At 41.3% G+C, this 26471-nt stretch overlaps 1 protein-coding gene and 1 long non-coding RNA gene across 2 annotated transcripts in view; one reads left to right on the top strand and one right to left on the bottom strand.

Annotated features, from left to right (window-relative positions):
• Nucleotides 1-26471, top strand: part of LOC124184549 (transcription factor Sox-5) — a 139336-nt gene that overhangs the window by 7914 nt on the left and 104951 nt on the right. The window contains exon 2 of the mRNA XM_046574366.1: nucleotides 23908-24007. The gene's annotated coding sequence lies outside the window, so the exon portion shown is untranslated. The remainder of the gene's footprint in view (nucleotides 1-23907; nucleotides 24008-26471) is intronic.
• LOC124184552 lies at nucleotides 8650-25019 on the bottom strand. Its single transcript, XR_006871214.1, has 3 exons — nucleotides 24868-25019; nucleotides 9327-9403; nucleotides 8650-8696 (listed from the first exon to the last, which is right to left on the bottom strand). It is a non-coding gene; the product is annotated as an uncharacterized LOC124184552 (long non-coding RNA).

Below are 26471 nucleotides of genomic sequence, written 5' to 3'. Positions count from 1 at the left end.
TATATAATATTTGAAACCTCGAAATTTAAACAATCGGAGCTTCGCAAATATGTTATTTTTTGCCGAATCGTTGCCTTTTGTAACAGGTGTAGAGCAGCCGTCGGTACAACGTGGAGTAATCACGATTGATCACGGTCTAATGGCCATCGATGCGACAGATCCTTTTTTATCCGGCGTTAAAAGTTTCGCGCATCATCCCAGGATCGTAAGGAGATTCAACTAGCCAGCGAACGTGTTACACCGCAGCGTAAGACGAAACTCGTGTCGTTTTTCACCGTTTCCTCAATTTTCCCAGCAGCACCTCGTACAATAATTATGCCGAATGACGCGCGTTGATCGGTGGACTGGACCTTCCGAAAATAGTCGTAAGTGTTGAAGGGGCGATGAGAAGAGGGGGGGATGCATAGGTCGAGCCTAATTAGTCAGGTATATATTATCTGGAATCTCAGGAGGCGAGTTTTGTAGGCCTCCTTAGTTTTATGTTGGTTGGTACGCGGCTAGGCGGATTTCACCGGGATTAGCATACAAATCGATTTAAAGAGGAGATAAATGGCCGCGGCTCAAAGCCGTCTCACGTTAAAGCCGACTTCGACTCGCGAGCATTATCTTGTCCACTACCCGCGAGATTAACGCTTTAATGCTTTATATGCACACACGCGCACACACATGCGCGCGTACATACACGTATACTAACGTTTTATTCTCTGCTCGTTTTAATCTTACTCAGTTTACGCAGATCTTCTTATTTTTACATTATTTTCTCATCGATTTATTAAGCTTATGGGATATCATGCACGACGCGGGTATTTTATTATAAAATTTTAAACGAACCTTTGCACCGCGGACGATCATATTCGGGTTGATACCAGCTGTAATGGATAAATAATATCGACGCGTAGAACTTTTCGCAAGATTTTCTCCAATTGTTTTCGTACCATGCCTATTACGTCTGTGATACGAAGCAGATATGTATCATACCTATAACGATTATGCTGCCGCATCGAGCCAAACACGATACACTGTAACCACTGAAATCTGTCATTTCGAAAGAGCATTACTGGGCATAGCCTTCGGAAATTTTCGGGAACACCAGCGCGTAGAAAAAACTTGAGCAATCGAGAAATCCGTTGATATGTTGATTTACTAATCTTGAGTAATTGACGAGTAAATATCATTATATACTAGAGTACCGGCTTATTATTGTACGCTTACCTCAAAATTATGCATGAATTATATTTCTAGATATAAATATATGTATATGTACGCACGTACCTGTACGATCAGATTACGGAAATGTAGCTGCACTTTGAGTATTACCGTAAAAAAAAAAAATTAAGAGGAATAATAATAATAATAATAACAACACTAATAATAATAACGTCGACTAGCAACGCCGTTATATACGTGTACAAAAATCTAACACACCTAGACGATGCTCATGTTATACCGGACTTCGTTGTATTATTATTCGGTAAATATACGTCTTGCGATTGATGCGCAAACATCAGGAACTTACTATTCAAAACTTACTTCCATCGCCTTATGCATTCGCATATCTTTTACGACGCTTGTGTTATACTCACGTACGTAGTCCGATGATATTCTTCTTATTATTAAACTTTTACCGTAGGAAGGAATACCGTAGAATGATGAACGGGCATTTTTATAGTCGCAAATGAAACCAATAAGTATTAGCTGCAGTAATTATAACCAATGTATTAATTATATTACATACAAATGAAGTTACATTTATCATCTTCTGACAAACTTCTAAAGTTACGGCTTTCCGAAACTTGTATCGCATAATCGGAAATTTCGCATATATACATATATATATATGTGTGTACATTATACAGTTACAATACAGAAAAATTTGCAAATAATCGCCAAACGTAAAAATTATTTATTATACGACTGTCGGTTCTGCGGTAAACTGACCCGGAATATTATAGTCTCAACTTAATAATTATCACCTCATAGTATGTGCGACATGGAAATGAAATGTTTCCAACCGTAACGAGCCTAATAATTATACTTATCTGTCTAGGGAGTATGCGTGAAATTTTTTCCGACACTAGATGATTCTTAAAAAAAAGCGGTACAATTATAATTTTTTTGTATTCCTCGTTAATCTTTCACAATTGCACTGTGCAAGAGAAAATAATTACGTAATAAAATGATTCCGCGAATGAATTATTTGCGAAACGTTAAATCGACGGTATAATGAATTTTAAAAAACGGACCAACTTTATAGGCATTATTCTCTATTCCATGGTAAATTCAATCCAAGTCAAATAAAATGCCCCGAAATCCTCTCTCTCTCTCTCTCTCTCTCTCTCTCTCTTTTTCTCTCTTTCGCCTCCTCCGTTACGTCGAGTAAGCAGTTAAGCGCGACTCGAGAGACGATCAGGTGTATCGTGACGTGTAAGAAAGAAGACGGAGGTGCGGATTCCGTTCGTCCGTCCGTTCGCCGGTCGGTCAGTCGAACCTAACCGCGGATATAAATCATGGGTGGATGGTCCAGCGACCTCTTCTCTCTACCCGTAAGATCTCGGTCTTGGTCTCGGCCCTGGCCCAGCGGGACGGACGTTAGGATAGCAGGCTCGAACGGAGAGCGCGAGGTGGGAGGAGGAAGAGGGAAGAGGGAAGAGGCAGCCGGAAAGACTCGGCAACTGGGCCACTCTTGAAACGGATGAACAGGTGAGCGAACGTAAATCAGGGTGGCGGGAGGCGGGAGGCGGGAGGCGGGAGAGCACTTAACGCTGGACCAAAACCAGCTGCTGTCAACCGAGATCTGCGCGCGCGCGTCGCTTCAATTCGTTCTTCTCGGCTGATCTCGCCTCTCGCGCTTTTATACATTATGCACGATATGCGAACCCAGGGAATTATGAGCCGTGCGTGCCGCCTCGTATTCCCGAAATTCTAACTCTTTCCCCTCTCTCTATCTTTTTTTCATTTAACAAGCCCCGACTTCTCGTTCTTACTTACTGGACCCAGCATCGCGATCACGCTGCTACTGTTATCTTTTCGATGCTTGAGTCTCTTTGGTTCCAGTTTGCTGTCCTTTCATGATTTGTTACTTTACTTTACTCATTTCTCAACCTTATCTATCTTATTGTCATGCTTATGTTTTCCTCGTTTAATTTGATAATTTGCATGCTTCGCTGTCTTGCTGGACTTAGTTTTCTTCATTTGTCACTTCTTGCCTTTGTCATTTTTATTTCGCTCTATGTATTTAATGTTTTCCTTGTCATTCTTGCCAAAGGCATTCCAAGGCGTGATAAATTAATCACCGTCGTCATCGTCGTCATTATCTTTCTCCTTCTTTTTCTGACAAAAATTGTTACACGCAGTGTAATTCGTTATTATGTGGCTATTATAGGTGCACGAATATGATCGTGCGTGTCGCGCGCGTCAAGAATTTGGCCAATCTTCAATCGGGCGTAGGTATAAATTTATCACATTTCAATTTTAACGCTGCGTCTTCGCAATCATTCGACCAAAAATTCCACCTCCGAGAACAAAAATTATGTTACCACAAGTAACGTCTCCATTCGAATCATTTTCCATGCAGAATATGAACACTGTTTTTTCTTTCAAATATTCTGTTCTTTTTAACTCTGGCGCCACAATTCGAATGATTCTGTTTGATATTTCATGATGTTGCAAAGGCTAGAAAATGATTTTTTTCAATTATTCTAACTGACAAAATTATCCGTTAGATCGACGGATGGTCGAATGTGACGGGAAAACGGAGATATCTTGTTATTTTAAGCTACGATGTCTTGGTCGAATTTTTTCAATTCCCGGGGTTCCAATTAGCCAAACGGAACATTGATTGCGACGAAGAGAAGCAAATAAGGTTGTCTCCGATTGTGGTTCACAGAATTATCGCATCATTTTCCCCTAGCAAGTAAAATTTTCAATTCTCTTTCTGTGAATAAGATTCCTCGCGTTGATCGAAGACTTTGATCTCTTCTTCTTTAGTATACAATCATTATAATCGGAGTAAATTTTTCTTTTCCGTATCGTCGTTTGTTAAATCGATGATCTGGTTTTGAAACCGTTTAATAAAAATTTGTTTTTCAAAACTATAAAAGTTTTTTTTTAAAACGTTCGAATAAAAATCCAGTTACATCAATACACGATTATATCATATGTTATAAACATGCGAAATTTTTTGAAATTTATTCATAGTAAACTCGTTCAACCCGGTTTCCGAGAAAATTTTTTTCTACAAGATCAACAAGTTTGTACATTTCCACGATGAAATGATAAAATAAATGCACTATATTGTATATACCATGAAATCGATAATCGTATACTTTCTATTGTACGCGTACTATGTATCAATTTTTTGTTGCCTCCAGTCGTTCATCTAATTTCAGAAAAGATTTCAACATAAGGAAAGGAACTAGACGTTTTTTTTTTTTTACGAAGGCAGGAAATCGGTGAGAAGAAATCGAATCATATAATCTGCAATATAGAAAAGAAATTCTTATCTCCAAAATAATGAATTTTTAAAGTGAACAGATGTAGGTTTTATTCATCGATCAATCGTTAAGGTTTAAATAAAAAAAAAATTGAAGAGAAATCTCTTATAATATAACGTTATTATATTATAAATTTAAAATTGTTTCCGATTTCTAATTATGTAAAGAGACTTAAAAAATACAACGCGACAGAAATTTTATATTCTCATGAAATTTAAACGTGGGATCGCATTATCACGGCTCTAATCGCTGTCTCGGTATAAGCAGTCCTCGGGATATCATCGAGGTGTAAGGCGTTCGGGAATTATACCTGTTACAACGCGTTAAGATGACCGCCAAACCGGCCATCGCTCGTAAATAACTTGGGCACGGATTTCTAAATTCTTTTTCCACGAGAATGTACTCGTGCTTATAAGCCGGCCTGGACCAAACATGCCATCCTCCTCTATTTTCTTTCGGCATTTTGTCCGCACCTATTATTTTATTTGGTCCTTCCACGAAAAAATTTCGTATCCACGCTTATTACCCTACAGAAATCAAAAATGATGAAATGAAGTGCAGAAAAGTACGCCAATGTGATGTACGTTATATATATGGGGCATTCCACGTCAATTCGACTAGGGTCTGACCCTCACCCTCTTGGATTTTGTCCGTAATTTCTTATATTGTTGTTTCAACAATTACATAAATTGTGTAACCAAAATTATCGAAACCAAAATCAGAGTGGTCAGGCAAAACGCTAATTTCTTCTTACTAGTTTTTCAACCAATTAACAATTCTTTGTTAGTAATTTTGATGTTTCCTTCAGCTATCACGAAATTTCAATCAAAATCCAGAAATGAAAAATCAAAATAACTCAAACAAATTCTCCATATACGTATTACAAGATTGGTGAAAACCAATTGCTTGTAACGTATCCCCAATTATAAACTCTTTCAGTCGAACTAGAGAAAAAAAAAATGACCCGATTATTTTATGCTTCTTTACTTTGTTATATCTGCACATGTATACCTGGATGGTTTTTTTCGTTTATTATGAAAAATGCGAAAGCCAAAAATTGAGCTCAATTTTCTGCGCCTACACGTCGAATTATATCGTAATAAATTATTCTCACCTACGCGCAAACCGTCGACTTGGATGATACAGTTTATTTCTCGCGTCCCATTTGCGTGGTTTACTTCCTTGCGAGGTTGAAGTTCGTAATGTTATTGTAACGATTCATTTTTGGCAAAAATTGTTATTACGGAACTTGCCATAGAAGCCATTGAAATTACATAATTCAGTAATTGGCCACGAAGCATTTCAAAATTATACACTTATATTTTCTAAGTTCAACTCCTTCACGGATTACATATTACGAATATATAAAAAAGTTAGTTTTCTTTCTCCACTTGGTTACCTCAACGTCTGCGATACCATACTTTGACTTTACTCGTCCCTCATATTTTATATTTTCCCCAAAATCGATCCAGCTCACAGTTGAAGCGAAAGGTGAGAAAACGACGAGATAAAAATTAACGATTCGCGAGTCGAGGCAAGGCGGAATCTTTTTTAATTTTTTTTCTTTTTCTTATTTTTTGTCTAAAATACCCAAATAATCCAACCAGATGGGCGGAGAGAGCCGGTATACGTACGTATACAATATATATAGGTGTAATGTGAGCGTGGAGGAGGAACAGAAACGATCGAGACGACAGCTGAAGTGGAGCTGTACAACTACCACCACTACTACCACCACTATGCCGCTAGCCCTTTGGGATGAATCGATACAGAAGAATTTGTTAAAGAGAGGAACGTCGGGAATGGTGGAGGAGGAACGAGAAGAAGAAGAAGAAGAAGAAGAAGAAGAAGAAGATGCTGGAGGATGGGAGGAGAGAGAGAGAGAGAGAGAGTGGCGAAAGGGGGTGAGGAGTGCGGGAAACGAGCCGACCCGATACCGTTACTGGACTCTGGAGGCTGTAATAAAGTAAATAAGGAGCCTTGCCCAACAACTTGACTCTCCGTGAAGCGAGAGGTTTTTTTTTCCTTGTATTTTTTTTTCTACTTTGCTCCTCTTCTTTTTCTCTTCTTTTCTCTCAGATTTTTCTGTTTCTTCTTTTGTATACCTTACCTTCTCTCCCTCTCTCTCTCTCTTTCTCTCTCTCATTTTTATTATACTTAGATATTATTATGGTACAGGTACTATATCTGTTGCAGCGTCTTTTCTTTCCTTTGATTTTTCCCTCCTCCTTATCTTTTTACATTCTCTTTTCATTCCGAGTCTCGTTCTCTTTTCTCTTCTCGTTCATTCTTTCAGTCTTGTTTCTTGAATCTTCTCCGATGCCGCGACCGCCGTCAGAGTCGGGAGAACGGAGGATTTTACTCCAAGATGAGGCTCTCGGGCACCGTTTGACTCTTGATTGATTTTCATACAGGCACGTGTATAATACACATATACACGTACACGCATAGGCCTACGTATTGTATACAAGAAAATGTGCGACGCTGTGAAACGGAGAAAAAATTCTTTGCCAATTGTCTACGTCGGTGTGTGTATAAAGAAAAGAAAAAAAAGCATAAAAATTTCTCACTTTGCGTACACAATTGTCATATGTACGTCCATTAGTGCAATGTTACTTCGACCTACGATACGTATACCTGTGCGTACGCATGTAATACGCAGATATAAATATTCAAGCAAGAAACTCGCGTAATCGCGATAAAATAAAGGTTCACCGTACCTGCGGCAAGGCTTGAACACGTAATAAATCCGCGAATTGTGTTTCTTTCTTTCCCTCTTTCCCTCTCTCCTCTCTCATCCTCGTTTCAAAAACTTTTGTGCCGTTTTTTTTTTATTTCTTTTCGCCTCCTCGATTCTCTTTATTATTCACCGCTCGCCCGCGTGACGCTTTTTCACGGCAAATAATCCGATTCGTTGTGTTTTAATTTTTGAACCGCGGTATAATACAACAATTTGCGCAGTTGATTATAATTATTTATCCGAGGCTGCCACAACCGGCACTTACAGTGTATTACGAGTGTGTAAATATCGTCCCCGTATTTATCGTAACGTGCATCATCGCGCACGCTGCCTGTGTACAAGATTGATTATACTCCTCAACGAAACTAATATATCCGGAAATTAAATGCGGGGAATACATTAAAATGAACAATTAGGCCTCGGAGCCACTGCGTCGGGGTCAAACGGGCCAGCGGCTCGCCTACGGACGGAGAGACGGAGAGAGAGAGAAAAGAAAAAGCAGAAACTGAAAGAAAAAAAGAAAAGCAGATGATAAAAGGAAGCGCGAGAGGAGAGCACGGGCCGAGGGGCCTCTTCGTGCCACGGATAGACGTCTACCACTACCGTATCTACCTCCACCACTTCTACACGTCTACCGTCCGTCGCATCGCATCGGTCCATAACGGAGGATACAACAAAGACACACATCTCCGTCGGTGGCTGGCTGCCGGCGGAGTCGAACCCGAACCTGGTGCCTGGTGGCTGGCTGCCTTTGCGTATTATACACACTTTGCCGTACACGGTACCTTTCGTTGCCCCCGTGCGCCTTTGATCCTCGACGCGATTCCGTCTATTCCTATACGCACACACACACACACACATATATATATATATAGGAATATACGCTCACGCGTTCGTATGTCGTACACGTACGCATACGTACGATACGAAGATGCGTGTATGGTGTAACCCGTGAACGGGAAGGTGCGCAACGCGATGTCTCTATGGCCTGCTGGTCTCCTGTGTAATACGCATAAAGGCTCATTGTGCGAACCATGGGTAGTACGGTTGATTCGAGTGGGCAGAGAGACTCCCGGTCGAATATGTGGAGGGAAAAGCCATCTTTCTGTATCATTTTTTTACGTATCGATATCTAGGCAAACAATTTCACATGACGCGTGTGTATAACGTATCGGATGCGTGGGTATTTTACGTTACAAATGTGCTAAAACTGACTTTGCAATTAGGGCCTCAGTTATGGACACTTGTATATATCCTGTGTGTAATATGTATGTACGCATTGTTGATACAAATGCATGGGGTGAAGAATTGTCGACGTTATTATACTCGGACACCATTTGCGTTCTACGCGAGCTTTTTTATAAATTTTCCCGCGTTCGTCAGATGGACTTGCATACAGATTTTCATCGTTGATATCCGATGCATCCGAGGGGGGAAGTTCACTTCTTTAATTTCAGCTGTACCTGAAAATTATCGAGGAATTAGCATTTGTAATTTTTTTTTTTTTGGAATGTAGAAAATTACTCTCCGTGAGAGAACGGAGGGGATTAGAGTGAAAAGTGAATCTTGCAGAAATATTTATTTTCGTCTGGGAAATCGGAAAATGTCAAGGAATTTGATCTGTCATTGATGCTAAACAACTTGATTACAAAATCGTTGTTATATTTGTGTCAGATATTATTTTTACGCTTCAAATCTTCCGAAATCTTATTCATATCATTACGATTTGAATAAGCGAAAGAACACTGAGATTACGCTTGCAACATGTCGAAAGAATTTATGGTTCTTTGGAGAGACGATGAAATAATCGGTACACTATATTCCGTCATCTCCCAATCCAACCGCGATTCTTCTTATTTCACGTGCAAAGCAGTAGATACAAGTTGGATTTTTCAAATTCTTCTGTAAGTATAAGAAAATGACATTTATTTGATTCACAGTTTTTGTTTCACTGCTCCAAAATAATCGTACACGTGCCTTATATTTTATATTTATGTCCGTATATATATGCACGGTATTCCAACTGCAGCAACCGAATCTCGGTAAAGACAAGTAAGACGATCCATTATGAAATAAGGCAACTAATTACATACCCCAAGATTAGAGAGTGCCTTCTAACGAACCTTCCGCCTCCCGTTCTTCGAAGAACTTCACTCTGCGGCGATGCTGACTGGCATATGGACGATTCAGAAAACAGAAACAAGAAGAAGAAAAATAAGAAGGAGAAGGGGAGAAGCTTATAGTTAATGCTTTCACAAATACTGCAGCATTTGTTCGACACGAGGAAGAGAAAGAGTCTGAAAATAGTCGGGGTTTTCATATAGATTTTGCATCAAACGACAAAATCTCGTGCAAGCTTCAGCAGATTTCATAAATTGGGAAGTGGGAAAGAGAGGAAAGTAATAATCATTTTCTCTTTTCCTTCAAACAGTGACGTATACCTGATTGAATTGACCCCGGAGAGTATATACACATAATACATACTTGCTATTGAAGTACTCGCAAAGACTCGTTGGCATATTGCGTTATACCCGCGTAGGTATATAGGAACGATAATAAAATAATGAAGAGAAGCAAACCAAACGTTAGCTCGCCAGCTCCTTTGACCTCCAATGGCTGTTTACCGATAGAGTAATTAGCTAATTAAGTAATAAATGTCAATAAAAGTGATTATTTAGCTGCCGCGGAGAAACGTATCGCTGCTGAAAATACTGATACAAATTTCACGCACCTATATATGATTTTATACTTTACACATCATACGTTTTCACACACGTCATTTATATCGACGGTGATTTTCACGGCGCAGGCTCTGGAAGCAGCGAGTTTTCACTCTCGTTCTCGTTCGCGTTTTACTTTTTGGTGAAAAAAAAGAAAAAAGAAACGAAAAAAAAGGGAAATAAAAAAATCGAGCTTCGGTTATGCCGCGAGTGTAAAGCTCAACGCACGACGAAGCGACGTATAAGAGCGGGAGAGCAAATTTAGTCAGGCAGTTATGCGGGAGAATCAAGCCGCGATCTATATACATACACATATATGTATAATAGCTTCCTGTGCTTACAATATTAGAATCTCTTCTGCTCTACCGAAGGGGACACGTCTCGCGAATATTCTCAAGACTGTTCATTGAAATTACACTCTCGTTGAGAGATTTGCGGGGAACGCTCGATATTCTTTACCCCGAGGATCTTTATTACAGCTGCGCTGCGATCAACGCCTTTGACGAAATTTATTCCTATTTATTACTCCTAGTCTGTACAATTATCCTTGTACATTATTATAATGCGTTTAGGTATAAGTGTCCTTCTAATCTTACCGCTTTCGCTGTAATAATAATCGCTGAATCATTTATAATACATTCAAGTCGACATTAACATTATCTTTTATACTGCGCCGTATGATCCATGCATTTGTGTCATTATGAATATATTATACATCCTATATCTCTCTCTCTCTCTCTCTTTTTTTTTACCAAAATTGTACAACCGGTAAGGATGTATATTTTACCTCCTCGTTTTTTTTTTCTTACTTCTTTTTCTATTCTTTAGAATAGTCTGGGGGATTATTGTGACGAAATTATTATTCCTTAAGAATAATTTCTGTACATATATATATTACACTTCTTAGATCTCGTTACATCCATATATATATATATATATATATGTTTCCTTCCCAGTGCACGCCGGCGTCACGGGAAACCAGAAAAACATTTTCACGGTCGCAATTGAAAACCGTTTCCGTCACGCAATTCCCTCTTTTTCGGTTTCACGTCCATTCTTAGGTCGTTTGTTCAAGCAAGAAACAATTATTAGAGCCTAACTAATTTTTTAACAACAAACCTTTTAGACTCACGACATTTCAATGTGTCTGCAGAATGTCCAAATTAGTCTCTGTATAGTTTGCAGCGTTTTCTTCTTCTTGGAAAAAGTTTACGAAAAAACTCACTCAGAACGATCATAAAGCATCGAAGAATCAATCGATGATCAACTCGATCATCCAGGTTAAATACATCGGTGAAAATGAAGTCAACCGGCTCTGTGTCGAACGTTTATGTTGTACTTCTTTTTCTTTTCTCCTTTTTCCGCCGCATTCTGTTACGGGATAATTTATTATCTCTAGATAATTAGGCATCTATATATCACGCGCATTTATATTATACACATATATGTATACACACGTGTACATATATGTAATGTAGACATTATAGTATATACCAGTACCCGATACGTGATGTGCATTCGTGAAAGGCAAGACACGAGGCACGGTACATACGGTGATTTTCACGGTAATGGAAATAACGTGTCGCAGCGTCAACTCGCGTCAATTTCAGAGGCACGATATCTTTGTTCAAGAGAATAAAGAAGGAGAAGAAAAAGAGAAAACAATAAAAGCAAAGGAGAAACGGATCCGAAATATTTATTGGTATACACGGTTAAATTATTACTATTCACGAAATTTTTCTCCTTTACTCGAGGTGATTTCAATCGAGAATCAAATCTTTCGATCTGCGGTATAATAATATTTGCATATGATAGAACGTTCAAGAGAATTACACTTGAAGTTACTTTTGGTGTATAGGCATAGATTCGAGTAGAAGTTCTTAACGTTCCGTGATTTCGTATACCTATATTCGTATATATATACATATATATCATTTATTTACACTCACTTAGGCACCTGGCTTTTATAAGTATTTCGGTACAGTCACATACCGCTGTTTGAACGGTTCTTCTTTCATTTTATTTTTTCATTCTAGTTTTTAAAATTTTTTCGTAAAGCGAAGCCGTGTTCTCTGAATACTTGAAAAATTTTAAACCGATCACTGGGTCTTCCCAACAAGTGAATTTATACAGAGCGAGGGACAATTATTTTTTGTAAAAACCATGGGATAGGAAGTTAGAGCACCTACATTGAAATGGAATACCAAGTTTAAAAATACGGATTCAGTCACGATTTCACTTGTGTGTAATTATTTTCTAGAAAACTTGCTTCATCGGATCAGCTAATGTTGTGCCAGCTGCACGTTTCAAGATTCAGTCTCGTTCCGAAGTCGATTCCGATTTCCCGACACCCTGATAAGAAATTGACGCGAATTACGCATCATTGAACGTATGATTGAAATATCAGTAATCCCATGACAAACCGTATCACCGCAAAGAAATTTTTCTTCTCCTATTTTCTTCACCTGAGATCCGCACTCGTGCTCGATACGAATCCAAGGTGTAACGAATATCGCGTGAGATATCGAATTGCAGATAAATAATTTTGCTGGTAATTTGTTGACATGTAAATCGCGACCGCGATCGCAACGGCGACGAAAGGGTTCGTCCAGTCCTCGAGTTCCTTTGATCCTCTCGAAGGATCGTACAAGGTACGTGTAGGCGAGTGGCGTGCCGCGGTATCTCTACGATGTTATAAATAAAGTATATACGCACTCACTCACGTTCATACACATCTCTGATATCACACAAGCAGCACAGTGAGTATATAAAGCGTACCGGGTGAATTGAATTATTTTGAGCAGTGAGCTCGGAGCACAGTAGTCTTTTATGAACGAATCGACAATGGAGTCTTTGTGCAATACGGATACGTAGGCGGGGTGGAAGGGAATGGGTGGCTGGGGGGGGGGGGGGGAGGAGGAGGGTCAGTGCAGCTTTCTATACAGCCATCGCGTGAATGTGCTAATAACGAAGGTAAATTTGTTCCAAGGAATCATTAATTAAAGTATTTTGTAACGAGGCGCCCGCTGCCGACGCCTTACGTTGTGTATGTATATGTATATTGTATAAGTACATGTATATGCATATGTATGCACACATGTACGTACAGCGTTACACCCGCAATCGTATCGTAAATACCCATGTATAAAAATATACGGTACGTACAATGGTACGTAATATACGCAGAAGCTAGTGGAATGTTTTATTTCGCACAGCGCGGTGATTCCATCTGTAGTAAAAGAGGTGAGACGTAGGTACGAAAGAGTTCGTAACTCAACCTGGCGAATGAAGACCAGTGATCATAGAATCGCTAATGTTTCAAAGAGAATGTTATTCTTTTCACGAGATAAAAAGGCAACAACGCGGAGCTTCTCTTCTTTTCTCTTCTCTTCTTTGACGGCTTTCAGGGTAAAAGCTTCGACGACAGAAGGTTCGCAGTGTCTGCCTACCTACAACTCAGCGTAGATTATATGTGTACCTACATATGTATAATACATTATCTAGATTCGCAACCATGACGTGAATACGACGCAGTCCGGAGCTTGCAAGCTTGCGATATATACTGCAGATAGGCGCGGTGTACTCTTTTACTTATGTACCGCAGTCGCCGATGTAAGACGTATCGGTTGTAAGTTTGCAAGTCGACTTCTCGATGCAGTCGCGTGCAGTGTTGAATCCATTTGTATGGGAGGCTTGCTGGAAAGGATGGGAACACGGGAGGCGTAGTATTTGTATAACTCTCATATTCCTCTTCACTACGTGTATAAGCCAATATCGTTCTGCGTCGAAAAAGACAAGCAGCCTCGGCTATTCAAAGCCTCCATTCAAAGCGCATGACTCCATTCTTGAAACCGTGCCACGTACGCCTTATGATATACATATGTGTATATACGGATACGAATATGTGTATAGGTATACGCGTTTGTGATTCGCTGTTACGTTTACCTTCTCTGAATCGGTACGTAAAGGAAGTCTTGAGCTCACCCACTCGACGCCATTTGATTCTGGCTATAATAATGAAGGACTTCCTGTCGCCCGGAAAACTATCGGAAATCCGACAACTTTTACAAGTTTTACTCGCGTTAACAGCTGATTTGTGATTAATTTTGTAAAAGCAATTATCGAATTTATACGCAAGATGGGGTTTGGTCTATTCTGTAAAGAAGTGCAGCGTGTCGCGTGGTTGGAGCGAGAAAACGAGGTTTCAAAAAACACGTTAACTTCGACGGTTTTAGTTTGCGCTTCTCACCTAAAGAAGTGGAAGTTTGATGTGAAAAACAAAAATTGTAATCGGGAACTTGATTCGTAGATCGAAAGGAGTAAAAAATTGCATGCGGAAAAGCGTAGAAGAAAATGTTTAGTCGAGAAAAACAGAAGTTTCTTCCCGATATTCGAACACGACCGTGTACGAGCCTGTCTATCTATTCACTGCACGAGCAGAGCTATTTATTACCGGCGTTCAATGATAACGAGGAAATCGTTCGCGCAGGGACGAAACCCTTGGTTGAAGAGCAATCGATGCTCCCTGCAGCACCCTCGTTCGTCGAGCGAAAGCTGCGCTTATTAAGCCTCCGTGTACGCAGACACATGTTCGACGCAAGCCACCCTCCCCTGCACGCCGTTTCGCGATCAGATCCGCAGAGACGTAACGAAAACGGACAAAAAGACGAAGGAACGAGACACCGGAAGATGGAAGCGCGAGACTTTGTCGAAAGTGTCCGCGGATTGTTCGCCGATCGATTCTCCTCGATCGAGGGGAGATAAAAAGGGGAACGGAACGGTCGCCGTTGACGTCAGACAGTCCGGCACAGAGGCGCTGCTTCATCCGTCCCACTAATTGTCATTTTCCGGTAACTTCCGGCAGACGATGCTTTTTTCATCGGCAGGGCTTTACGGGTGTTTTCAATTATTTTTACGATTAAGAGTTTCATCTGTGCCGGCCTCTCTCCGATACATCGCGGCACTTCGTGCCCCAGGAACCTGCCGCCGTTACAGGCACTCGATGCTCGCTCGTAGATAGGCAGGCACTCACGTGTCCCGGTGTTTGTGACGGTAATTACACGCGAACCCCTACAACAGAAGCCAACCCCCCAACTCGACGAGAGTCGCCGCGTCCAACCGTGAGGGGTAATCGATCGTTACCGTATTTTCCTTTAATAGCTCGTTCCCGCCGACGCGTGCTGACGGTGAGTAAAAAGTGTGGAAAGGTTGAAAAATCGAGGAAACAACCAGTTGAACGTGTTTCCACGACATTCGTAGTACGTAGGTACAGGCGAATAAGCTTCGGGGAAGATTTTTTCTCACACCTATAGCTCGTTGTCGGTGTATAACTGTCAGCCTTCAATCCGAAGCTTATGTTTCTACACGTCTCGCCATGATGATACATTAATTATGTAGATTAGAGCACGGAATTATAGCGATTCGAGGGGCTATTCACTCGACGATCGGGTCATAAATTTAACGGTTTTAGCAGGAAATTAGGATGAAAAAAGAAATCAATTTATACACGCTGGGAACCAACGACGACGCACTGGATAAGGTAGAAATTAGTAGAAATCATTCGAAATCAGTGTTAATCAATCGGGTTCGTTCGCTCGATTTCCAAGCAAATGTCCCTTTCCGTTAATCTGAATACGTCGATGACCTCGGGCCGTTTTTTGCCATTATCATAATTCACGTGAAATCCTAGCTCATACCACGTACCACGTCTGCTAATTGACGATCTCGACGTTTGATTCTATTCGAGGTATAAAAGAAAAACTAAAAAATTCTCATCGATTTGTTAAAAATGCTTTCGAATTCTTGGACACAAATATTTATCGATCGATTTAGATACCCCATACATTTATACCAACGTGTCATATGTTATGCAACGAAATTTTAACGCAGCGTAAAATCTTTTCAATCGATATTGAAAATATGTATACCTATGTACATGTAGGTATAACGTATGCATGATCGATGAATTTCGGGGTGTAATAGCGAGCGTTTACGATGATAATATAGCAATGCACCGCATAACAGGGAACAACAAATGGATCGGCGATCGGCCGATTAGGTGACGAGAGATCGTGGTCATTTCTTCGGGGAACCAGTTTTACCTCTGGGCATTTCTATTACGACTGAGAGCTAAATAAGAGAAGTGAAACGCCGTGAATGTGGCTGTTCGTAGGTCGTTGTGAACGTTTTGATCCGAAGCGCGCCATCTTAACCTAGAGTCGTTACCTACCGATAGCCGGGGGTCCCTCTCACACGTCCTCATCGGGTATGGTTATAATGGAATGACGATTATCTCTCCGTATGGTCAGGCTTCTCGAACGATCGCGTCATCTTATCGCATCCCGCGGGGTTTCGGCCAACGGCGAAATTCATCCAGTATATGCCGAGTCTCTCCGCCTATCGAATCTCGACTAACCAACCACATCCTAAACGGTTGCATCAGTCGCGACACGACCGTTTCCACCTGTTTGTCGGAAATCGTCGCAACCTTGCCAACGAATTAAGCAATGATTGGCCCAATGTGCAAAAAGTCCTGCGTCACGGTTCGAATCAATGGTCGCGAAGACGGTGAACCCCGGAAACAATTGGAAAGGTGAAAACCGCTCGGAGATTTGTTTCTTCATGGGTGAAAGGAGAAAGAAGGATGATCCCCCTGTTGTTTTGATAAGTGGAGAGGTGAGGGGGCAAGGCAAACGCTGTTTGGGTAATTCGAGCAGATTGTCCGGCTCACAATCAGTCAGTCGGGAGTCACCGGCAGTCGGTGCGCGTTGTTTTCTCCTGTGGGAAGGGCTCCTCCGGTCGACCGTGTAAAATCCCGGGACCGAGGGTTAGAGTGAGAATTTTCGTTGTGAAAGCGGGGGTGGATAAGGATCGAGGGCGGGACCCTCGACTCCGCTACAGAAGGATTAGCTCCCCCATCTAGCACTTTCGTCCGGCTCATTGTAAACTGATTATCTGGAAATGAGAGAAATCTCCACCGTTCGTTCGTTGGTTCGTTCGTTCGTTCGTTCGTTCAGCGTACCTTTTGCCCGACAATCAGCCTCGACGATTCAATGGAAGGTACAAACGACCCTTTGATCCTTGCTCGACTCAACGATTCGCGGATTTACCGATTTAAGGCTCCGTCGCACACTTCGCGTCGCTTCTGTCCGACGACGCTGGAATATCGATTCGAGTATCAGGGCGGCTCGGTATAATTGTACGAAATTATTATTACTACCAAATTTACCATTCCCGTATGCAGGGAGCGAAAAATTCGCCGTCGATTGATCAGCGAGCGTATGCGTGTACCTACACTTTTTTTTTTGATATTTTAATCATTATCGTTAAGGTCGCAACGGCTGCCCAAAGTTCCCATTGACGTTCCCCTCCCCCTACCCGCCGTTGGCGGCAAGTGTTTGACTTACTCGGTAAGCGTGGAGCCATTTTCACCTGGTCAAACAAAACACAACGAGGACGAGCCTCGTGTCATTGTGTTTGCATTATTATTATGTTAATCACGAAAAGGCAGTGACAATACGTCAACCTCAATTTCGTTCCTGGTTCGGCTCAAACTAACACACATATTTACTCATGTAGCTGAACAAACGTTGTACCTGCCTAACTCCGCGGCAAGGCTTGCTCGGCTGGCCTACCTAGGCAAATCGTTCCGTACTCATAGTTTCACCTACTCGCACGGCTACTCGTGGTCACGTAGAGAGGCTGCAGGGATTCTTCGATCACCGATTCTCGCGTGCGTTTTGTCTGGAAACAAGCGGCACGGACGAGAGAAACCGAAAACCCAAGCGATCATCGATCGTTGCCAAATTTCGCTGATCAAACTTTTTTAATACTATATTACGGCTCGTATGTATGCGACACGTATATGTCGGTCAAATATTTTATCATTGCCACACGTATTAAATAACACACGTTAAACGCACCACGTGCTTCGCGCGGACACGCGGCTCTAATATGCCAACACGTCAACGACTACGCGTGCGAACGAGACTTGGTCCCATATTTTCGTGTATAACCCGATCTTTTCTGCAGTTGGGAATTTAATCGCATAATACGAATGAATGAAACAGAGTATTTTTAATAATAGATATCGCTAATTTTTGACCGATTGTTATTATTGAACGTTAAGTGTGCTTATCATTATATTCAGTAAAATATTACAGTTGCGTGCCGAAAACTTTCCTTTCATACAAATGATATTTTTTTTAAGAAAAGCTAGTTTCAGTTCGATTGAATAAATGTTTTTACTCTTAAGATGGAACGTTAACGGAATCGATGTATTTTGTGAATATTAAAATTCATTAGGTATTTGAATGATCTTTTTTTTTTTTGTTTCAAACTGCGGAATTGAATTTTTAGACATTTACCGCAATGCCTATAATTAGCTATGATATACCTATTCTCAATGTCTTTCTCTCAGTGTGAAGCCTGGATATGATTGCCGCGAATCTTTCCGCATAGATACATAATTTTAATGTATGCCGGGGGAACAAACGGCAGCTAATTTACCGAAATTTTAACAAAAACTGGTTTGAAAAAGTGGTATCAAGGATATTCGATAAACTTTATGGATAACCGGTATGTATACGATCGGCTAAAATTGCCAATAAATGAAAAATTTGACTCTTTCGACTAACGAATATTGAAATTCTTTCACACGAATGACGGTTCAGGCTATACCAAACTCTGTTTTAGTTCATGCGCCATTAGCAATTATTATTAATAACATTGAACATAGAAAATTTTGACAAGATCTTGTAGCAATTTTATGCTGCACAAGTTCTCGCGTCTCATTTATACGCACTCGCTATGTAGAATTTCGAAATAAGCGCGTGCATACAAATCTTGAATACTCGATATTTATCCTCCACACGGGCAGCTGATTCTTCGAACAATTAGCATCTACCGATCGATATTCAATGATTTGGTTGAAAAATGATACGTTCAAAGTCGCTTATACGCACGAGTAAATAAGATAGTAATATACGAGAAGCCTTTTGCCGCAGCAAGTCTTTCACGTCGCAAAAGCGACTCGGACCTCGAGATCAGAACCCGGATCGTTAGCGACATCCCGAGTATCGGGGCACGTGGTCCCGTCACGCAGCGAAGCTAACGGATTCGGTATAACAAGGCTTCGAAGCCGACGCGACGACGGTCAAGTGCAGCAGGAGTCGGCGAGAATCGGCCTCGGCGCTACGCCGCCGGAGTGAAGAGCACTCGCGTATTATCGAGGCCAGCAATTATCATGGCCAAGGCAGGTTTTCGCCTCTATGGTTCGGCTCGGTTCTCATGGTATGGTGGGCCACGTCGCCTGGGAGCGGAGCGAGTCAAGTCCGCGGTGATTGAGTCCCGACTCGTCGTCGTCGTCGTCGTCGTCGTCGTCGTCGGCACCCTCGGGGCGCGTAACGCAATTACGATTGTTGTTTGAATGAACAATCAAGCGCCCTCCAGGCTCGCCCCAATCATTCAATTTCTGTTCAATCGCCGCCCCCGAAACTCGCGAAGGTCGAGACTTTGTGCACCGCGCGGGAGAGAAACCGAGAGAAGGAGAGCGAGAGAGAGAGAGAGAGAGACCAGAGAGCGGTAACAAAGCGAGACTTTGCCAGCTTCTTATTTCCTGCGGGTGACAGGGCGAATATTACCAGAAGAAATGTAATAACAGGTCGGGTTATCAGCACACACGGTCCCTCCGCGTTTCTCTCTCTCTCTCTCTCTCGTCTCTCTCGTACCGCGACAGCAGCGCCGCGTTCCAGCCTCGTTTCACCCTGTGATTAGGTGCCGCATGCCCCTCGACAAGCCCCCGGGGGAAAAACCGTTCGAACACTCGAACACCCTACTCCATTATTTCAGTTACATCGCCCCCTTTCCGCCCCTTACTTCTCGCGCCCAGCCAGAACCGGCAATCTTCTTATACCCCGTTCATTTCGTTTCCTTTCATTTCATTCATTTTCATCGATGTCCGTGATTTCCTTTTCTATACTTTCTTTCGGCTTTTCACGATAATTCCTGGCAACGAACACTTACCGTCGTCGTCGGTCGTCTGTTTTTTCTTCGTTACAAGTACACACTACGCAACGCACGATATGACTTTTCCGGTATTTTTAGAAAGTCTTCCGAAGACGTGAGTGAAGATTTTGCGTCGATCCGATCGGTTCACCATTTTTTCTAATTGTCCCAAATTTCATTCGCGATCGATGAGGCTCTTACTTATCGTCTAGTTAGGTAATCGGCTCTCACGATCTGCTCGATTCGACTGGTTTAAAAAATTTATGGTTCATTGAATCGCTTCGTTCCATTTGGACACAAGTATTTTATATTTTTTACGATTTTATTTCCTTTCTAATCACTTTATCACACCAGTTTCATCAATTGTATAAACTCGGTTGACGTGAAATCTTTAATTCATAGATCAATACCGCCAGGATATGCAAATTATATATTCTGTGGCCGACGACGTGACGAAAAATACTGTTATCTTCTTTATTACTGTGTAGGTACGATATAATAATCCTAAGTACATGTATCTGTAACTCATACAGCGTCGACTCTCTAAAAACTGTATAATTAGCGATCAGGATTGTCCAGGTGACGATCGATATTTCGGAGGACCAAAAATTAAGATTCGAGGAATTCATCTCTCGTTATTTCATCTCCGCATGTTTAAAATCTCGATACATCGACCCTTCCAAGTTTTAACCCCCAACCGTTTATCCTCTCGAACGTACCAGAATAAACCATTCGTCTCGATCCCGCACCTGCGTGCAGTTACACGCATACGGGTGTAAGATACAATAACACAGCCCACACCGCATTTATCATACAACATACACGCGTGAGTGCGCGGGCGCGTGTGTTGAGACTGCGGGAATGACACACGCTCGGTATTACGTATAACGCCAAGATTGAGGTAAAACACTTGCAGGTCTCTCTCCGAAGGTGCGTTGTATCAGCTGTGCAGAGGTACGATACGTACATACAACACGCATCGAGCGCCGATTCGCGAGACGAGAAATCCAACTTCCACTCGCTCGCTCGCTCGCTCGCACTCGAGATCGGAGGTACGTAGGTATAACCCGCGAAGCACCGGCACGAAGGAGGGCAGCGGGCAGCGAGTGACCGGATCGTGGCGGGGTCGTCGTCCTCCGGCGTCCTTGCCAGCCACCTGACCACGCCGTCAGCACCGCGGCTAGCCGGCACGCAGGACGCGAGCCGCGCGCCACCTAGTCGCCGCTCGCTTCGTTCGCTTCGTTCGCTTCGCTCGCTACCTTCGCGCCGCGACCCCGTCCTACCCCATCCTAGCGCAGCGTTAAACTTGCACTCCGAGCGCACACGCCCGCGAACGGACCTCGTCTACGTTCGCCTGCCTTGTAACTTGTGTACCCGCCCAACTACGTACCTCTACTACTCGATGCGCGAGAGCGAATTGCCTCGATATTATCGAGGCTTTGCGCTATTAATAGAGAGGCGAGCTCCTGCCCTTGATACCTGCGGATGCTCCTGCTGCACGTTAACCCTTTTTAGCTCGTGATATCGGGACTATTTGATCGTTTGTCGGATCCACAAATTCGTAGACCACTCGTCCATACATATAATAAAAGATTGCCGATCCAGGCAATCTGGGAAGTTCTTTATTACGTGCATTCCGGATGGTGGACGACATTTTGTACACGTGTTGAAATAAATTGAGTCAAAAAGAAAGTACCGATTTTGCCGTTAAGATTTATTCTTCTTCAATTTCCATCTTTATCATTTAATTATAAATTTTGAAGCTGAAGGTCAATCGGAGATCACGTTATTGGAAATGGTTGAACTTGATTCCCTGAATAATAAGATCACTTCAGAGACGCAGAGTCAGATGGACCATCCTGTATAGCTGTGTTCAGAATTTACGTCTCGTGCGGGTATTTTTTCAATTCTTATATTTTACTCGCTGCGCTAGCTTGATTATGAATATTTATGTATAGACATGATAATGCTGATGTTAATAACAATGCGAATACGCGTGTTTAAGGTCTAAACTTCATAGTCACTAGTTTTTACGCGACCTTCTGTTTTTTATTCATGAATTATTCAAATCCGACGTTTTTAGAAAAAAGACAAATCCGATACATTGAAGCGATAAGTCAAGGAAAAAGCTTGCTTACGATCGGTTTCGATCCGTGAAAGTGGAAAATAGCCGGGAATTTTCTAAACCACATTGAACGGCCTCCTTGTCATTCGTTCAATCTTTTTGAACATGCGTTACATTCCATAACAATAGCAACTTAAAACTGCCAGCGCGTAAAGACTTCACGAATGTGTTAATTATGATTAATCTCAGGTAGGCGATAATTGGCAGTTTATGAAATTTTTTGGAATTGGATACGAAGTCAGGAAGAATCAGGTTTGAACATCGTCTATTCCGACTACAGCTTTCGGAATTATAACCTGTTCTACGACAGGATTCGACGTTATTATGCACCATTTCAGCCATAAATTATTGACGACGTATAGATTTTTTATTCGTAAGTTCTAACGATTTCGTACCGAGCTATCGAATGGCGTGATTCGATCTGCGGCTACAAGCCGTCGTCTTGAGCTAGATTATAATCGTTATTGTATACCCGTGGCAGCTTCCCGCGTTGCAGACGGGTGGATAAATTGCGCTATTATAGACGTACATCTGTATCATTACAGCTGTGGTTATAATGTCGGAAATTAAAAGAAATAATTTATAACAACGACTTATTATTTACTACGACTGCAGCGACCGAAAGGAACGAGTCGAGTTGAGAATAAAAGAGGAGACAAATATTACCGGTATTAAACATCTGTACACCCGTAACTGTTATGAAGACGCAGCTATCTGGCTAATAAATTTATTGCCGAGAGTATATAATATAATAATGATGCATTAATCAACCATTCGAATTCTTGATTTTTCAACCAATTATATACTTTACTCTCACGTTTGCAGGTGATTGGCTTACTTTAGCTGCTGTACGCGTATTTTTCTTCTTCATCATCGTCTTTTATGCAGTCCTGCAACGATGCAATTAACGTCAAATATACCACATATAGATATTCAAAACGGTTGATCGTTTTACCCGATACGTAAACTCGAGCGTCGTATCTTATAGGTATTCAAAATCGATATAATTTTTTTTCTGAATTCAATTCACGTTGTTCTTAACCAAGGAAAAAATTATACGAATACTGAAAATGGTACGGGGAAGAGAACCGATTTATTCGTGTGTGAAGCGAAATATATATCGTCGATTAAAATTCCCGATTACGCATAGATCTTTATAAGTATCCTAATAGTTTCTTGAGAACAACGATATTGCTTTCATACGTAGAATTCATATTGCATATACATGTATAATATGTGTGTACATAAAATACCGGCAATATTATATGCATAAATTATTGTCGTTTCGTTTCTCTGTTTGTATTTCGTTTGTCACAATCAAGATCCGGGAGCGTAAAAAATTTGTACCCGAACGCGATGAGGTAAAAAAGTTTGTCCACAACCGTGAGATTTACCCGGTATATGCTTCTGCGCTGCAGAAAATACATACGTACACCTAATTATAACCTGCCTGTGCACACGGGCGCAGGTATTTTTACTAATACATTGCAAATTTTTCTGCGAATATGACCGATGGCCGTCGTACGCGACTGCGAACCTCATCGGCTGACTGGTGACGCACGTCTCGTTACAAAGTTGAATTCCTTTGTAACGTGTATGGAAAATAAGAAATATCCACACACTCGACGGATTTTGAAAGCGAACTGTGACGCAAGAGTTGATTCCTCGGTGACATTGTGCATTAAATATTCCGGCGTGTGATTTAGCTTTTTGCGATTACGTAACAAAGATGCATGACTTTCGTACGATAATTCTTTTTCTTAACATCTTTTCTCGATTTGCGATATTCTTGTAACATCGTTTTTTTTTCGTCGTTTTTTGCAGAAACGAACTGGTCCTGATGTTCCCTCCGATATACGAACGGTTGGTGGGCACGAAGCGCCGATAAAAAGCCGAGAATCAGCTGGCAGAAGATTCCAACCCGGTAAGTTATTTCAGTATCGATTGTGCAACATTTTCACAACGATTTGTCCAGCCGATCAATTTCGCAGAATATTACGTATGCACATCTGCTGCTCTTTTCCTTACCTGTGAACGAGCATGGAATGAAATAGCTGGGAGAATTAGTCACGCGGTATTTGAAAATTGAGGAACGATTTTTTTGAGCCAAAAGTTTACAACAATCGTTCCAAACTCCGATAGTTCGGTAAAAATTTTACGATTGCCGAGCTTGGTCGGATCTCATTACGAACAAAATCGGTAGTCAAATTTATGCGAATTAATTCCGACTAATCGCGTGCTTAAACGACTCTGTAAGCTGTCTCGAAACACTCATTAAAAGGTGAATATTAATCCTATAATAAAAACGTGAATAAAAGTAAGAATTATACGGGATAAAAGTAAACATTTACGGCTACATGTGGATATACGTGAGTTGAAACGACGCTGCGATCGGCAAGCAGAACAACGAAGTGGGCGCCTGCAAATAAATTGGAAGCGTGAATTTCCGGTGCTCCTTGCACGCGATGATCGTAAAACAAGGTGGTCGATTCGTTGTTACGATCGGGGATCTTACGGTCGTCAGAATGCATAGAAATATAGAAATATATTACGTAGGCTTTACAGAAATCGAGGCGGGTGTTTGCTGTCTACGAGTGGGAATCGAGCAGCGAAGTTTGTTTGCAGGCGGATATCTAATCTGCGAAAATATGACTCGGGCGACAAAGTAAACTTGAGGAAATGTAGGGTGCAGAGGAGCGTAGATCAACGATCGGTTAGGGCCCCGGTTATGATCGATCAAACTCGTTCATCCTCGTATACGGACTTACTTACTTACTCACTCACCTATTAGTCTCTGGCTTCCGCAAATTCCCTCTGCAATGGCTCTTGTAGTTCTCCACGTGTGTGTCAAAGTGCCGCAGTTGTAATGTAATTAGATTCTGCGTCAAGACTAGCGATTTTGCAACAGTTGGATTATTTTTCCGGCGACAAGAAAGTTTGGCCAAAACGGATCCTTCTTCTTCTTTTTCTTGCTTGGTTCCCCGCCACCGGTGAGTGACTGAAAAATTTATTTTCCCATTGCGAAACCTTCAGCTATCCGTGGTTTAATAACGAGATCAGATCAGACCTGTATTCCATATTTTTTACTGAGCTTTTTTCTGATTCTTATTTTTGAACGTCAAACGAGGTGATTGGACAAGTGTGAAATACTCAGGCAGATTCATTTAAGTTGTAATTACTATCTCAGAAAATGTGAAATAAGTTTGAAAATCAGTCAAAACGTGCGGTACTCAATAAACATCTATATTCACCTTCAATCATTTTTCTCGACGATAAAAAGAAGTGAGTTTCTCGTGAAATTAAAACTCGAACGATTCGCCCTAGATTTTTAAAAGATCCTGTTTCTAGTTCGAGGATTAAAAATATTTTTGATACCTTCTTCGTTAACGTATTGAAGAAATAAGGTGTAAATTTAAATGAGAAAACATACAATTTTTTACCAATAAAATCAATAATCTAAGGAAAATTCTACATTGACGTGGATACCTGTTATAACTTACGAGCTTAAGTTATCGACTATGGCTGTTGTTGCGTAATAATTATTATGCCTCGAAATTCGAGTGCCGATGTTGTGACGAACGAATCATAAACGCTGCCCATTTTGTTATCCACGTAAAAGTTCAACACGTTTGTTAATTAATTCTGGGGTTATTAACGAATATTTCAAACACTGTTGCGCAACGCTCGATTTTAGTCGCACACGTTTTATGCCACCGAATTAACTTTCATCCTGTACCCAACTGTAGCGACGCCTTTATCAGGTTATCAAAACCGCCTCGTGATAAAAAAAAAACGAAGCAACAAGTAAATCAATAAATAACAAAAGGGCTGTAAAAAAAAATAAGGCATTGAAAAAATTGTATGCTCTGCAAGCGAGCAGGTAAAAATCAGATTTCCATCTTTCGCACGCTGGTTGCATATATATTAGTGATCGAAGGTTATCAATCCCTTTGAAGATGAACGACGTGCAAAAATGCGAGTCGTATTTTCCACGCAGTTTCAGATGCGCGTGGGAAAATAATATAACTATATAATTACGATAAAATTAAATTCTCTCTTTAGAGAATTTAATTAACGCTAATTTTTTATAAACGTAACGCGCAAAGCGTCGATCATACCCGTTGCGAAGGCGATCGCGCGTAGGAAGAAAAATTCTCGACGAAAGGAAGTCGAGGTAAAAAAAAGTAAAAGCCGACAGAGAGTGAGAGAATTGTCTGGGAGACTTGATTGAACGATCAATTAATATTTTCTCGCATTACACGGGTACCTAATGGAATTATTAATCTGCCGCGCCGCGACCAATCGACCCGTCATATCTGCAGGTGACAAATAATACCGCAATGAATTATCGGATATAGTCCAATACGCAAAGCGGTTACCGTTTCGAT

The sequence above is a fragment of the Neodiprion fabricii genome, chromosome 6 (assembly GCF_021155785.1).
Source record: "Neodiprion fabricii isolate iyNeoFabr1 chromosome 6, iyNeoFabr1.1, whole genome shotgun sequence".
Classification (NCBI taxonomy): domain Eukaryota; kingdom Metazoa; phylum Arthropoda; class Insecta; order Hymenoptera; family Diprionidae; genus Neodiprion; species Neodiprion fabricii.
This window is presented reverse-complemented; position numbering and strand designations above follow the sequence as displayed.